The following is a 13,659-nucleotide window of genomic DNA, read 5'->3' as shown; positions in this document are numbered from 1 at the left end:
TCTCTCTCTCTCTCTCTCTCTCCCTGCCTGCCTGCCTGCCTGCCTGCCTGCCTGCCTGCCTGCCTGCCTGCCCTAGAACTCATTCTGTAGACCAGACTGGCCGCCAACTCAGAGAGATCTGCCTGCCTCTGCCTCCCCAGTGCTAGAATTGATGGCAGGTGCTCCCACCCACTGTTGATGCCGATCTTCTTAATAGGACCATAGTAAGCCACTGTTATGCAGCGTATAACTCTCCCTAAATGAATGCTATGGCAGCAGAAGCAATCCCCTATGGCGTTTTACATCAGTGCACGAAAATAGGGGTTTTTTGAGGAGGTGGCTTGGTTTGTAAAGTGCTTGTCACACAAGCACGGGGACCCGAGCTTTGCTTCTCAGCATCTCCGTAGCTAGGTGTGACAGCGTGCTCCTATGTCCCCAGCGCAAAGGGGACAGAGATTGGAGAGTCCCTTGGCCCTGCTGGCCCAGCTAGTCTTCCAGGAACAGGGAGCGCCATGTTCAGCGAGACCCTGCCTCACAATGTAAGCCGGAAGGCAATAGGAGATGATACGCAGCATCCTGCTCTAGACTCCAGATGCATCTCACACACGTGTGCAGCCACATGCACACTCACACCCACACCCTGGATATACACTTGCATAAGATGTGTTTTGAGATTTCTTCCAAGAGTCTGGCTGCCCATTTTCTTTAGTAATGTACAAGCCTGGACTTAACAGGTGTGTTAAGATACAATTTATCCCACGATCAGGGTGACCTGAACCATTTAATATTCGAGGGGGTAGGGGAGGGAGGGGAAAATCATGTAAACTGATCCATGACAGCCTGATCTATAACTAATAGGACAGGAGACAGACGTGAGCCAAAGCTTATCAACAAAGCCACCCCTCCCCTCATCTCCCGCTACTTTGTGCTTGTAACCTGAAGAGAATTCGCCTGACAACTGAATAAGGATATCTTTGGAAACCGGGGTCAGGAGGAGCCTGGAGATCCCCGCCCGCTGTCGGCTGTTCCGCGGTTGCATTAGTGGCTTCAGTTCGAGTTTCTGTCACATGCATTGTTAACCTCTTTCTAAACCTAAACGGGGATGGAAGGTGCTGGTTTAATGAAATGCATGTGGCCCTTCGCTGGTTCTGCCAGCCAGCCAGCCAGACCCCTCCCTCCCAACCTCTGCCCGGAGCAACAAGGTTGATGATCTACAAGAGAGTGTAAGTCACTGAACAGAAAGGCCGGCTGCTTGGAGGCGGCTGTGGTTTGTTTCTGCATGAAAGTCCCCGAGTATTTGCAAACACACAGACTCCACAAGGTTAAATAAACGATAAACGCTGCTTCTATTTCAGCTTTCTAGAAAGCTCTGTTTATCGGCCTGCTCCTGTTTACAGTGGCCATTCGTTGATTACATAACACAGGCCCATTTTACCAAGCAGCCTGCTTTTTTTTGGAGTCACATGTAAATACCCGAGGAATATTCAAAGGAGCAGCTTAAGCAAATGGGCACCGAGTGCCAGAGATCCTTATGGAGCGGAGTCAAAATTTGAATCTAGGTCCAGACTCAAAATCTCAGGTCCCTTTCCTTTCCTTAGTATCCATTCCTTGTACATATGCCAATGTGTTTTAGGGATTACATTTATATGTAACATACCCGGGGTGTTAGCTTTCTGCCACGTGGTCTGGCAGATGCCAGAGACAGCAAAGGAAATGCCTCCGCCTTGACTCGGCAAGCCAGGCATGTATTAAATATAAGAGATTAATACAAGGTTGCTTGAGGAGAAAGGTCACAGAGTTAGAAAGTCTGCGGGCTCTGAAGAGGGTGGGAGGAGGGGGGCTTTGAACTGGCAGCTCCCTGCCTTAGTCATAAGGTTTATTCCGCATCATCTTGTTACCTGCTTATGCTCCTGAATTACGAAAATACTTGAATTTAAGACAGAGATAGGCCATTCAATTAAGCCCAACTTCTCTACTAAGTAGACAAGGAAATGGAATTGTAGACAACAAGGTTCTACTATATTGCCAATCAGTTTTGACCTGTTGGGCCATTCTTTATTCTCCCTGTATCCCATTTGCTGCCTCAGAGAAATCAGGGAAACAGATTACACGATTGCAAATATCCCTTAAGCCTACGATTATTTTCCTTGGATTACATTAAGGCAGGGGCTGCAGAGGGGCAGAAGATAAATAACTGATGAAAATTAAGACCAGCTATCTCCAACATGGTGGTCATCTCAGGTGCTCTCATACCACCCGTGGGAGCACTTGGGAGTTCAGTCAATCACATAGCCCGTCGGTGCAGCTACCCAGCGAGTCGATGCCACATAGTAAGACTTCCTCCCATGTCTAACAGCTGGTTCCTGGCGTGGTTTCCAGCTCTAACTGTCTGTTTAACAAATGAATGCTGTCAGTTCCAAGGGAAGCAGGGCAGGGCGGGGTGGAGAGCTTGACATAACCCATCACCACTACAGAAACAAGTGAAAACATATGTCTTCCCAGTCCTGCATCAGCAGGCAGCTGCCTTGGGAAAGGGGAGCATCATTGGTTCGGAAAGGTTCTCCAGTATCTTGCAAACATCACAGATGCTATTTACAAAGTTCCAGCTGAGATGGATAGTGTGTATCAACTCTTCCTTCTTGAAAAAGTAACTGTTTTCAGGCAGCTCATATGGACTGCCAACCATGGGAATTTCCCTGTCCTCCAAACTTAGATGCTAAGAGAATGCAACTTAAAAACCAATGGCTCCAACAATCAATGGCTTACTGTCGAATTACAAGGAATAAGGCCTAGCAAACTGGATGGTGGGCGATGTGTGCTCAATATGCAAGTTTCTGTCACTTTTCATGATAGTGTCTGGAGGGTATGTCCTCATTGTTCCTGGGGGTAGGGAGTGTCAGAGGATCCCAGCAACATGGGTACCTGCCAGGGTTTTCTATAGCATAAATTGGTTCTTGCAACATTTCAGAGCTTCCTGCTGGTCCCCCATTGGAAAAGAATTCAGACCCTTAGAGGGGATCTGCCCTAACTTCACATGCCCACAGGATTCTATAGATATGATCATCCATTCAGCAAACTTTGAGCATCATGACCAAGCTCTGTCAAATGCTAAGGCACAAAATCAAGACCACTTATCCCTGTCTTGCCAGGAGATTTATATTACAAGGATTAGGAAGAAACTAGAGAAATAGTCACCCTCCTCCCTCCATTAGTGTGGGATGACTGGATGGCCTGTGGGAGGAATCTGTAAATCAGGAAGATGAAGCAGAAAGCGGGTGCTTCTGATTGAGTGCTTGTGTTCATCTCCCAGAGTAGCACCACTCCTTAAATGTAGATCTCGATGTCTTTATTTTTCTGCTTCTTATCCTACTTTCATTTCTGCTGCTGTGATAATTACTCTGACAAAAAGCAACAAGGCGGCGGGGTGGGGGGGGTGTTAAGAGGGATTTGTTCCAGCTTGTATAACCTACCTATCACTATGGGGAAGGCACAGCGTCAAGACCTTTTAACAACCACATTACATCCACATGTCACTATCTGGCTGGATTTCTCCACTCTTTTGTAGCCCTGGGGCAACTGCCTAGGGAATGGTGCCCCCTGTAGTGGGCTGGGCCCCCTCAATCAATTAACAATCAAGATGGTCTCCCACACACATCCTCACGGGCCAATCTGATTTATACAACCCCTCAATTGGGACACCCTTCTCAGATGACTCTAGACTGTGTCAAGTGGACAATTAGAGTTGACTAGGTCACTTGGCTAGCTTAGGGCCTAGGCAGATATGGCTTTTTCTCCTTACTATTCTCTGCGCTTAATTCCTTCAAAAAGGACTTGTAGGATATGATGTGGCTGTCATCAAGCAGGGCACTCCAGGCTGTATTCTCTAGAACCAGTGAGCCCACTAATCTCTGGCTCCATGGAGAGCCTTAATGTTACCATAAGCACCTGCTGCTCTTTCTTCATACCTCTTGATGTGAAAACATCAGGGAGAAGAGAGAGGAGGGTAACCCTCAGGTTTTCACATCTCTTCATTCTGACACAGACACATACTTGTCTTTAAGTCTTCCTGATTTGTTTGAAGTGACAAGAATACCCAGTAATTAGGACTCTGGGCTATATATGATGTGCAGTCCAGACACAGTTTGCTGTTTAAAAGTCTGACACTTGGATGGCTGTCTCTTCCGCAGGGTCACACCCTCCAGAATTCTCATAGGATACATGGTTAAAGCCGGGCAGTGGTGGCACACACCTTTGATCCCAGCACCTGCGAGGCAGAGGCCGGTGGATCTTTGAGTTCGAGGACAGCCTGTTCTCTAAAACGAGTTCCGGGACATCTAGGGCTACACAGAGAAACTCTGTATCGAAGAAAGAAAAGGAGTGAGGAAATGCTGTGCAGTCACTCGGCTTCTGGATATAGCAGATAATCTGGTGTCGTGGGATTTGAGCTTCGGTAGATGTGAACTTTTTATTCCAGTAGGAATACCATAATTAGCTAAAACAATGCGCTGACAAGCATACATTATGAGCTTTTACAATGACTGAACTTTCACCAGTTAGATAGCTATGGTCCTACAACTTTGAGGAAAGGGCCGGAACCTGTTCTCCTTTATGTCAGGACATGAGTGTTCTATGAGAGCAAAGCCACACTGGTTCATTGCGATTTGGCACTGATTTGGGCTGGAATGAAGTACAGCAGAAGGATAGAGCATTCTGTGATGTGGTTGAGAGGAGAAAAGAAAGGGAAACCTTCAGAAGAAATACATACAGAAGGACTTGGTGACTTTCTCCTTTTTTCCTTGTTACTGTCAGTATGGCAACATGACCTACCCTGCGGAGGTCAGTGGTTACACAGAGAGGTCAGTTTTTTCTAGGGTTGCACCTGAGCCAACGACAGGCAGAGTGGTCCATGAGCAGGTATGAGATGGCTCAGCTCACCAGGTATTCTGTGGAAGGGGCGAGCCTTAGCCTGCTTCATCTGAAGAGATGGCCAGCGTGTGACTCAGGGGCTCTAGTCCATAGTCATGATCCACTGCCCTGTCCTCCAGAAAGCCCACAGTGTTCTAATGAGTCTAAACAAATGAGTCTCCCTGATGCCAGTCAAACCCAAACCGAATGGGGACATGCCACCTCCTTCCCATTGAGAAGGAGGATAAGAGATCTTGTCTTCAGAATACATCAAGGCTACATCTAAACATCTGATTTCCAGAATACTGACTATGGATATGAAGTTCATGCCCATACTGGTCATACAAGACAAGGAACCCAAACTACATCTTTCCAACCCACCGCTGTACTATTCCAACTCAAACCAACCAACCAGTCTATGAACCCTCAAAACCTCTTCTCTGACTTAAGAAAGTTTCCAAAGTGGAAATAGTCATGATGTCTCCACCTTTTAGAATCTTCAGTTTTAGCTGGAAGATGTTCACAGGTCCTTTTCTTTTCAGATCCTGAAGCCTTGCCTCGTCCCTCCGTTCTCTCTCCCAGTAAACAGAAAGAACGTTTATACAACTCTCTACAATTCCAGGTGTAATTGAAGAGGAAAATCCCTAAGAGTAACACAGTTGGGAAGAAGTCTGACTATCAGGTGTACTATATCAGTCCTGTAATGCTAGTGATCAGTGGGATAGAGTGAGTACAGGGGTGAGAGGCAGAGGTAGGAGGGGCGTTCTAAATCTTAGGCCAGACTGAGCTGCACAGAGAAGAGAAATCACACAGAATCACCTTTAAGAAAAGAATAGAAAAGATCTGGCTCGAATTCTCCGCTCTGTTCACAAGCTTTCAAATACAGTAATTATAGGAATACTTGCTACGTAGTACCAGCCCCCTGCCGTCTCTAACACGTCATAAATCTTAATGCTTGTAATTCTCTAAGGGGAGGGCTATTGTTATTCCCATTTTTACAGACCAGGGACTTGAGGTTTGAGAAGATCTAGGAGATAAGAGAAATGATAAAGAAGCATTTGAACATTGGAGAATCCAAGACAATTCTACCTCTCACTGTCTTTGCATTGCTGAGAACGCTTAGGAACTATTGACCACGTCTATTAAGTATACTTAATTGAAGCACCTGCTAGATTCTGGAAGGAACTTTAGTGTCTGCATACCCATGTTTGATGTATTATCTCTATCTTGATGGTTATCTAGTAGAGCTGGTGTGGGAAACCATGGAGTAGCTTGGCCCACAGTCAAGTCAGGGTGTGGAGCAGAATGGCAGACAAGGGGGCTGGTGAGGAAGTTGTTGACAATACCCTCTTAGTATGAAGATGGAGAGGCCTGAGAATCTCACCAGAGATTCCAGTCACTTCTACTCCTTCCCTGGATGGACATGGTCTTGGGATGCCACCGTTTACAGCAAATGGCAAGTCAAATGGTGGGTGTTGGGTCTTTCTGGTGCTGTAGCCGTCAGTGATCCATGATCTTATAAGTTAATCTCAATGAACTCACATTAGCAAGAGGTCACCCAAAAGTATACCAACCTGGAAATTATGTATGTGCGCACGTGTGTGTGTGTGTGTGTGTGTGTGTGTGTGTGTTTTCATAAGGATAGACTCCTGTATCAGCCTTCACCTTCCACCTAGTTTAGGTCAGAGTCCCTTGTTAACCACAGTACATATCAGGGACCTGTGACCCTCGGGGATTCTGTAGTCTTTGCTATGGGGACACTGGGATTATATCCCATACATACTACCACACCTGCTTCATATAGGTTTTAGGAATATGAACTTGGATACTCACACTGAGGCAGCAAGCATTTTACTCATGAAGACTTTCCCCGGTGCCCAAATCTGGAAATTCTTAATCTCCACCTAAATAGCATTGTGAGTCCAATCCATGGATGTTGAGATAAAGGAATAGATAGGACATACTAATATTTTGTTAAAATATACACTTCCCCTGCCTCCCCCCAAAAATATGGGAGATATTTTTCCCATTGACAACAGGGAATCTTGGGTATCTCATCTCTTCTGGATTGCATGTGGACACCTGAGGGTCGGCCAGGTCATCTGTTCCATCTCTGCATATGTGGATGACAGAGTTTCTGTTTACATCTCCTAGAACTAATACACTTTGTAGGAAATGGAGTAAGCTACCCATGTTGGTTATCTCAGGGCATAACATCAGCAGGTGTCCTCTTCTTGGCCCGAGCAGTGGTCCAGATGAACCCACTTGTTCTTTCCTGGGATTCAGTAAACAGTTTATGGTGAATCAGTTCATCACAGTTCCTCATCTCCTTGGTTTTATTTCTTCAGAGAGCCACTATCTCTCTGTCTCTGTCTGTCTTCCTGTCTTTCTGTCTGTCTGTCTGTCTGTCTCTCTCTCTCTCTCTCTCTCTCTCTCTCTCTCTCTCTATATATATATATATATATATATATATATGTATTTCTATATATGTGTATAATGTATATATGAATATATATGAAGATATTTACGGATTTTTGCCCAGAAGCAAGAATGTGTGTGTGTATGTGTATAGTGAGTGTTTGTGTGTATGTATGTGTGTGTATGTGTGTTTGTGTGACTATTTACTAAAAAGCTCATGGCATAACACACTCTGGCCAAAGATCGACTTACTCCACTCAGGGAAGCTCTGAGTTCTGGTTCTGTATAGGAGATGAAAATGATAAAAAACAAACCAGCAGTAGACACTTAGAGCCTTCGAGCCCATCTAAAGAGCAGTGACACTTCCATGTCATCTTTCAACTCTGCCATTCTCTTGATAATCTTCCTGAACTGTTTATGTCTGTGTCATTCCACCCAAATCCTTCAGTAAATCTTCTTGCCTCTGGACAGAAATCCATAAACATCCTCATCCCACAGAGGCTGGCCCCCGTGGAAGACTGCTGTGGCTTTTGCTCTGAGACCTGGGTTTCTCTCCTTACTTTTTGTTGTCTCCTGCCTCCAAATCCCAGATTTTTGTTTCAATACTGACCACTTTTCCTTAAGCCTTTTGTTGAATCCAACCTGGGAAATTGCCTTTAGCATGACTAGACAAATAGGGCAGTGAAGAATCAGTTATCTATTCTTTACTATAATGGTTTGGATCAAATCATCTATCTTTAAGAGGAATGACCATATAGGGTGCAGAGAGTTGGCTTGGGGGGCTAAGAGCACCCATTAGTCATGCAGAGGACCCAGCTGCAGTACCCACCACCCACACAGTAGCTCACAACCATCTGTAACCATAATCCAGGGGGTCTGTTGCTCTCTTCTGCCTTCCACAGGGACCACACACACACACACACACACACACACGGTGTACATGAGGGCAAAACAACCATACATATACAATAAAATCTTAACAAGTTAAGGAAAGACTATCTTGGTTGAAGAAACCACATTTTAAAAGTTACTATGGCTAGAATAAAATTAAAAAGTGAAATCGAACTTGATGATGACTATAGAGGTAGGACTTTACTAATAGTTTCTGGTGAGCCTTCTGAGAGGTATCTGGTTGTACCTGTCCGTTATAAGTCAGTAAAAACTGAAGTGGAATTACATTATCCGTGAGACGGTCATTATTACCATTCAAGAGATTTGTTTAAGGTCTATACAATCATTTCATCTGCAGCTCTGTTTCAGCTGTAGCTCATCATTAGTCCATTAAGGTGTTCTTAGGTGTGTGTGTGGGGGAGAGGGGTGGGTATCTTAAGGCCCAGGGATACAAATTGAAAAAGGAGCTTACAGCTTCCTAACTTTCATTGCTCTTTAAGACTGTCCACACTGAACTTTCAAAACTGAATTAAGCCCCCAGTCACCACTAACTTTATCAGGAGTCTTCCATTTCTTCTTATCTTTAAAGCTTCTAAGAGAATTGAAATCTGATCTTTGGAGAAAGCACATATGTATTTTCCATGAAGCTTTAATATGTATGTATGTATGCATGTATGTATATATATGCATATATGTTATGTGTGTGAAATGTATATAATATATTAATATACATGTGTATACTTATATACACATAGACAGCTAAGTTTATTGAATAAAGGTTTGATTTAAAACATGAGCATCTCTTATGAGCTATTAATATATTGAATTATTTTAAAATAATAAAGAGCTATTAATATATCATATCATTTTAAAAACAATTTTTTAAAAATTTTGCTGCTTTTTTTCTTTTCGTTTTTTGGACTGAAGAACTGTTTTATATTCATTTTGACTAATGTAGTACTCGAAGTTTTCAAAAAATTTTATTGGCTAATATTAATTACCTAAAGTAAAAAGAATAAGGTATCAGAATAGGATATTGGCCTTTGGTCAGTATGTACTTTACTTTTAAATTTAGGGGTTCAGTCTGTCTCTTTAAAATCGAGGCAGAGGAAACACTACTAGAATATACCATGTATGCTGGTCTTTCTGCAGAGCCCAGTAGGGGGCGCCACCTCTGCCACCGTCTCTGCCGTTCTCGGTGGAGGGGAGACAGTCGGGCGCTGACCTTTCTTTTTCCTGATTAATGCCGTTTTGTTCTGCTTATCTGTTATTCTGACAAATTCTTCACCTCCCATAGTTTATGATGTCACCAGCCCAGTATCCTGGAGACCTCTTCTGTCCTCTCTGTCCGGGGACACCTAGGCTGTCTGTCTTATTGGCTTTGCAAAGCACTTTGGTCCCAACTTTCCAGCGTGCCTCCACTTTTTCATTCCTTAGTTCTGTGAGCCCATTCCTGCATTCCATCCAGTGTCTCTGCCTGGACCAGGAAACGTCTGGTCTGAACGTCGCTGTCACCAGAAAAGCGTCTCTGTCTGTCTGTCTGTCTGTCTGTCTCTCTCTCTCTCTCCACTAGAATCCTAGTCTCCCTCCCAGAAACACCACATATTTTTCTTTATATTTCTTTTCATTTGTAGTATTTACAAGCTCCCTCTGCGTTATGTTTTGTTTTTCTGTTGAATTAGAAGCAAACGGGGACCACAGTCCACCTTCTCCGCTGTATTTAGGCAGAAGGTTGATTTAGTTAAGTATAAAAGGCCTCACACTCCCAAGACATAGATGATCCAATTTAGATGCACTCGGCCTGTGTCTTTAAACGATAGTTTGTGTCTTTGTCTAAATTACATTGCTTTTCATCAGATCCCTGGAAAAGAATCGTCTCCTTTCTTAATTATCTAGCACGGTGCCATCCCTCTACTGTTATGAAGAATTGTTTTAGACACTTCATACTGAACTGAAGTATGTAGGTCCAGTACGTTTGTCTCAAGACAGGCCCATCAGTTGACTTGGGCGTTCAGCAGGAGACAGTTTTACACTCCCTCCTGGAGAGGCCTGAAGGGTTCTTTTCAGAGGTATCCACTCAAGAGAAGCTGGAGTCTAGACTTAGGCGTAGAAACACATTCCAGACCCAGTAGAAAGCACAGCCGGCATTTGTTAGGAGACTGTTTTAATGTAGATTGAAGTATGGGAATTGATATAAAGAGAAGTAACGGGAGGGAGGGGTAGGGCCCACTCCTGTGGGTGTGGGCTTAAGCGGCTGAAAAACACCCACAAACTCAATTTGGGTGTCTTTTAAGTTACATCTCAAAGGATTGCTAAGAACTCCACCGCCTTTCCTGCCTCTTTCTTGATAATTGGGATTAAGGAAGGCTCCAGGGGCACCTTTGATGGGATTAAATCTGATAAAATAAAACCACTGCCCTTAAGGGGGCACCATGCATTTCTTTTTAGTGTAAAGGGTTTTTTTTTTGAGACTCCCAGGAAAATTGAAGCCAGGGAAGGACAGAGGCCTTCATCATCATAATCATCGGGAATGTTGCTCTTTTAATCCCCATATTTACATCTCTCCATAAACTCAACATTGTTTCACAGCAAATGATGACATCATGCTGTGTGACCCTTGCCTCTCAATGGCAAGAGGCTTCAATCAGACACCAGGGAGAGGAGCTCCCTGCTCCCCGCTCCCCACTCCCTGTTCTTGTCTAGTGAGTGGACCACATCTTTCTGTCCTGCCTCTTGATGACCAGTTTATCGATGTCTCAACATAGAAATGACCCCTCTGCTTTTGAGCAGCCTAGAGTCTTCTTGAATTAGGGAGGAAAAAAGAAAGAAAGAAAGAAAGAAAGAAAGAAAGAAAGAAAGAAAGAAAGAAAGAAAGAAAGAAAGAAAGAAAGAAAGAAAGAAAACTTCCAAACTGGTCAATCCAGTCCAGGCACTTACTGTGACTTTAAGGATATAAGTTAAACCAAGTAAGGAAGTCGAGCAAGGTGGAGAGCTTTTGAGGCATTTTTTTTTTTTTCCTTCAGTAATGCCTCTGTCTAGGGAGGGCTGTAAATAGTGTCTTTTGTCTACATGTAGTTTAGAGGAGGGGCCAGCTTGGCTTGGAGGCAAGTGCTCAGGAATTCCCAGGATTCCACCTGCTCTTGCAACTGGGATTTCTCTTCACTTCCCAAGCCTGATTTCCTTCCTTTCTCCTGATGGCCTGCTCTCAGCCTAGTCTCCACGCTGTCACACATTTGTTGACTAAGAAACAAATGTTTGTTGTCTGTTAGCATGCGGAGTACCCCGGGGCTCCCTGTGCAGTCTGTATTATTACAGATATGTTCTATTAGAAGCGGAAAGACTTGGATTTTATTTCTTTCATTGGAGAGAGACGAGAGGACAACGGACTGTGTGGTTTGTGATCCTTTGGGACGGGAACAGGTAGTCCCTTTCTCTGAATGGATGTCAGTGCTTCTCTGAAGATATGATATAGCAGCGCCTAGCATTTGCAACATTCCACTAACCACCTGGATGGCCAAAGAAAAAAGTCCAATGAAGCTCTGGCATAATGTGCATGGGTCGGAGACACCTACTGGTGGTTACCAAAGAAGTTACTGGAAAATTTCAAAGGACGAAAACTAACTCATGAAACAGCCAGTTTGTGGGGAAGTTCAAGCCTTTGGATGGTAGAGAGCACTATACATGTTGATTTATAGTTGATGAGAATTCCAGGTAGTGTCAGGGACTTGGTAGAAGGTGTCAAGGTGAAAGATGGAAGTTTCTAGTAGCATTGCCTGAGCTAATCGTAGGTGGGGCGAGTAGAGCAAATGAGTATCTATCCAAGAGATTTGTCCGAGGGATATGATAGAGGGTGTTTCTGGAATGGTGGGATTTTGCTTACCTTAGTTTTTATGTATTTGTGTGTTCATGTGTGAGGGGTAACATGTGTATGTACATGCGTGTGAGGCCAGAGGACAACCTCAGCTGTCCTTCCTCAGAAGTCGTCATCCTGTTTCTTGAGGCAGGTTATGTCATCCGTCTGGAACTCACTAGACAGGCTGTCCGATGGGCCCTAGGGATCCTCCTGTCTCTGCTGGGATGGCGAGAGTTTGCGGCCATGCCTGCTGATGTCTTAATTAGTATTCTGGGGCTCAGACTCGGGTCCTCAGACTTGCATAGCAACCACTTTAATGACTGAACTATTTCCCCAGCCCAATTATGACTTTGTAATACTTTTCATTCTCTTCTCTCATAATCTCCATGAAGACATGAGTGTAACCTCTTTTCCATGGACCATATGTTCCTTTTGTAAATGCCAGTACCTGGAAAGGATGAGGACTCAGGCGCCCAGTTGTGTGCCTGGCAAATGGAGCCATCTGCTTTTGTCCCCAGGCCCTGGATATATCAATATCTGTGATGTAACCTCTCAGAAGGAAGTCAGCAAACTTCTGACAGGGCAGAACAACCAGGACCAAATCATGTATTCTGGGGCTTCTTTTAGGAACGCCAAGCTGAACTCTGACAGAGAGCTAAACTCCGATGTCAGTCATCCTCTCTACCCCACTGCTTTGCTTTTCTTACTACATAAGCCAGTAGTTGTTTTTATATTCACTTCTCCATCCAGGTCTCAGTGGTGTCTTCCAGTCAAAGCCATTCAAGCAGGGCATGCCTTAGCTCACTCCTTCAAAAACACTAGCATCATCAGTCTAGGGTAGTGGTTCCTCGTGGGTAGCAAAGCCATTTGGGGTTGCCCAAGACAGATATTTAAATTGTGATTCATAACTGTAGTAAAATTGCAATTTAAAGTAGCAATGAAAATAACTGATGATTGGGGGCCACCAGAGCATGAACTGTGTATTAAAGGGTCACAGCATTCAGACAGTTGAGAACCACTCACTGCTCTAGGGGCTGGAGAGATGGCTTAGTGGCTAAGAGTGCTTGCTCAAGAAGCATCAGGACCCGAGTTCAAATCCCAGCACTCATATAATAATCGGGCTATAGCTTTATGTATTTGTATTCTAGTGCTGTGGGTATGAAGATAGGAAGATTTGGGGAGCAAACTGGCTGCAAGCCTCGCTCCAGGTCTCAGAGGACAGTACCCAACATTTTCCTTCACTGGCCTGCACATGCATGCATGGAGCACACACACAGGCACATGCACACACACACAGGCACACATACACATGCATACACAACACACATGCACAAGCACACACATGTGCACAAGTACACACACAAATAAGCACAAACATGTGTAAGCACACATGTGCACAAGCACACACATGCACACATATATACACACATGCACAAGTACACACATCTGCACAAGCATACACATATGCATAAGCACACACACATGCACACATATGCACACATGTGTAAGCACACACATGTACACAAGCACACATATGCACACAAGTACACATGTGCACAAGCACATACACATGCACACATATATACACACACGCACAAATATACACATATGCA

At 44.3% G+C, this 13,659-nt stretch overlaps 1 protein-coding gene across 1 annotated transcript in view; it reads left to right on the top strand.

The window, feature by feature from the left end:
- The window catches only part of Adamts18 (ADAM metallopeptidase with thrombospondin type 1 motif 18), a 151,257-nt gene that overhangs the window by 54,679 nt on the left and 82,919 nt on the right, over nucleotides 1-13,659 (top strand). The window lies entirely within an intron of this gene.

Source organism: Mus pahari, chromosome 20, assembly GCF_900095145.1.
Source record: "Mus pahari chromosome 20, PAHARI_EIJ_v1.1, whole genome shotgun sequence".
In the NCBI taxonomy this organism is placed as follows: Eukaryota; Metazoa; Chordata; class Mammalia; order Rodentia; family Muridae; genus Mus; species Mus pahari.
This window is presented reverse-complemented; position numbering and strand designations above follow the sequence as displayed.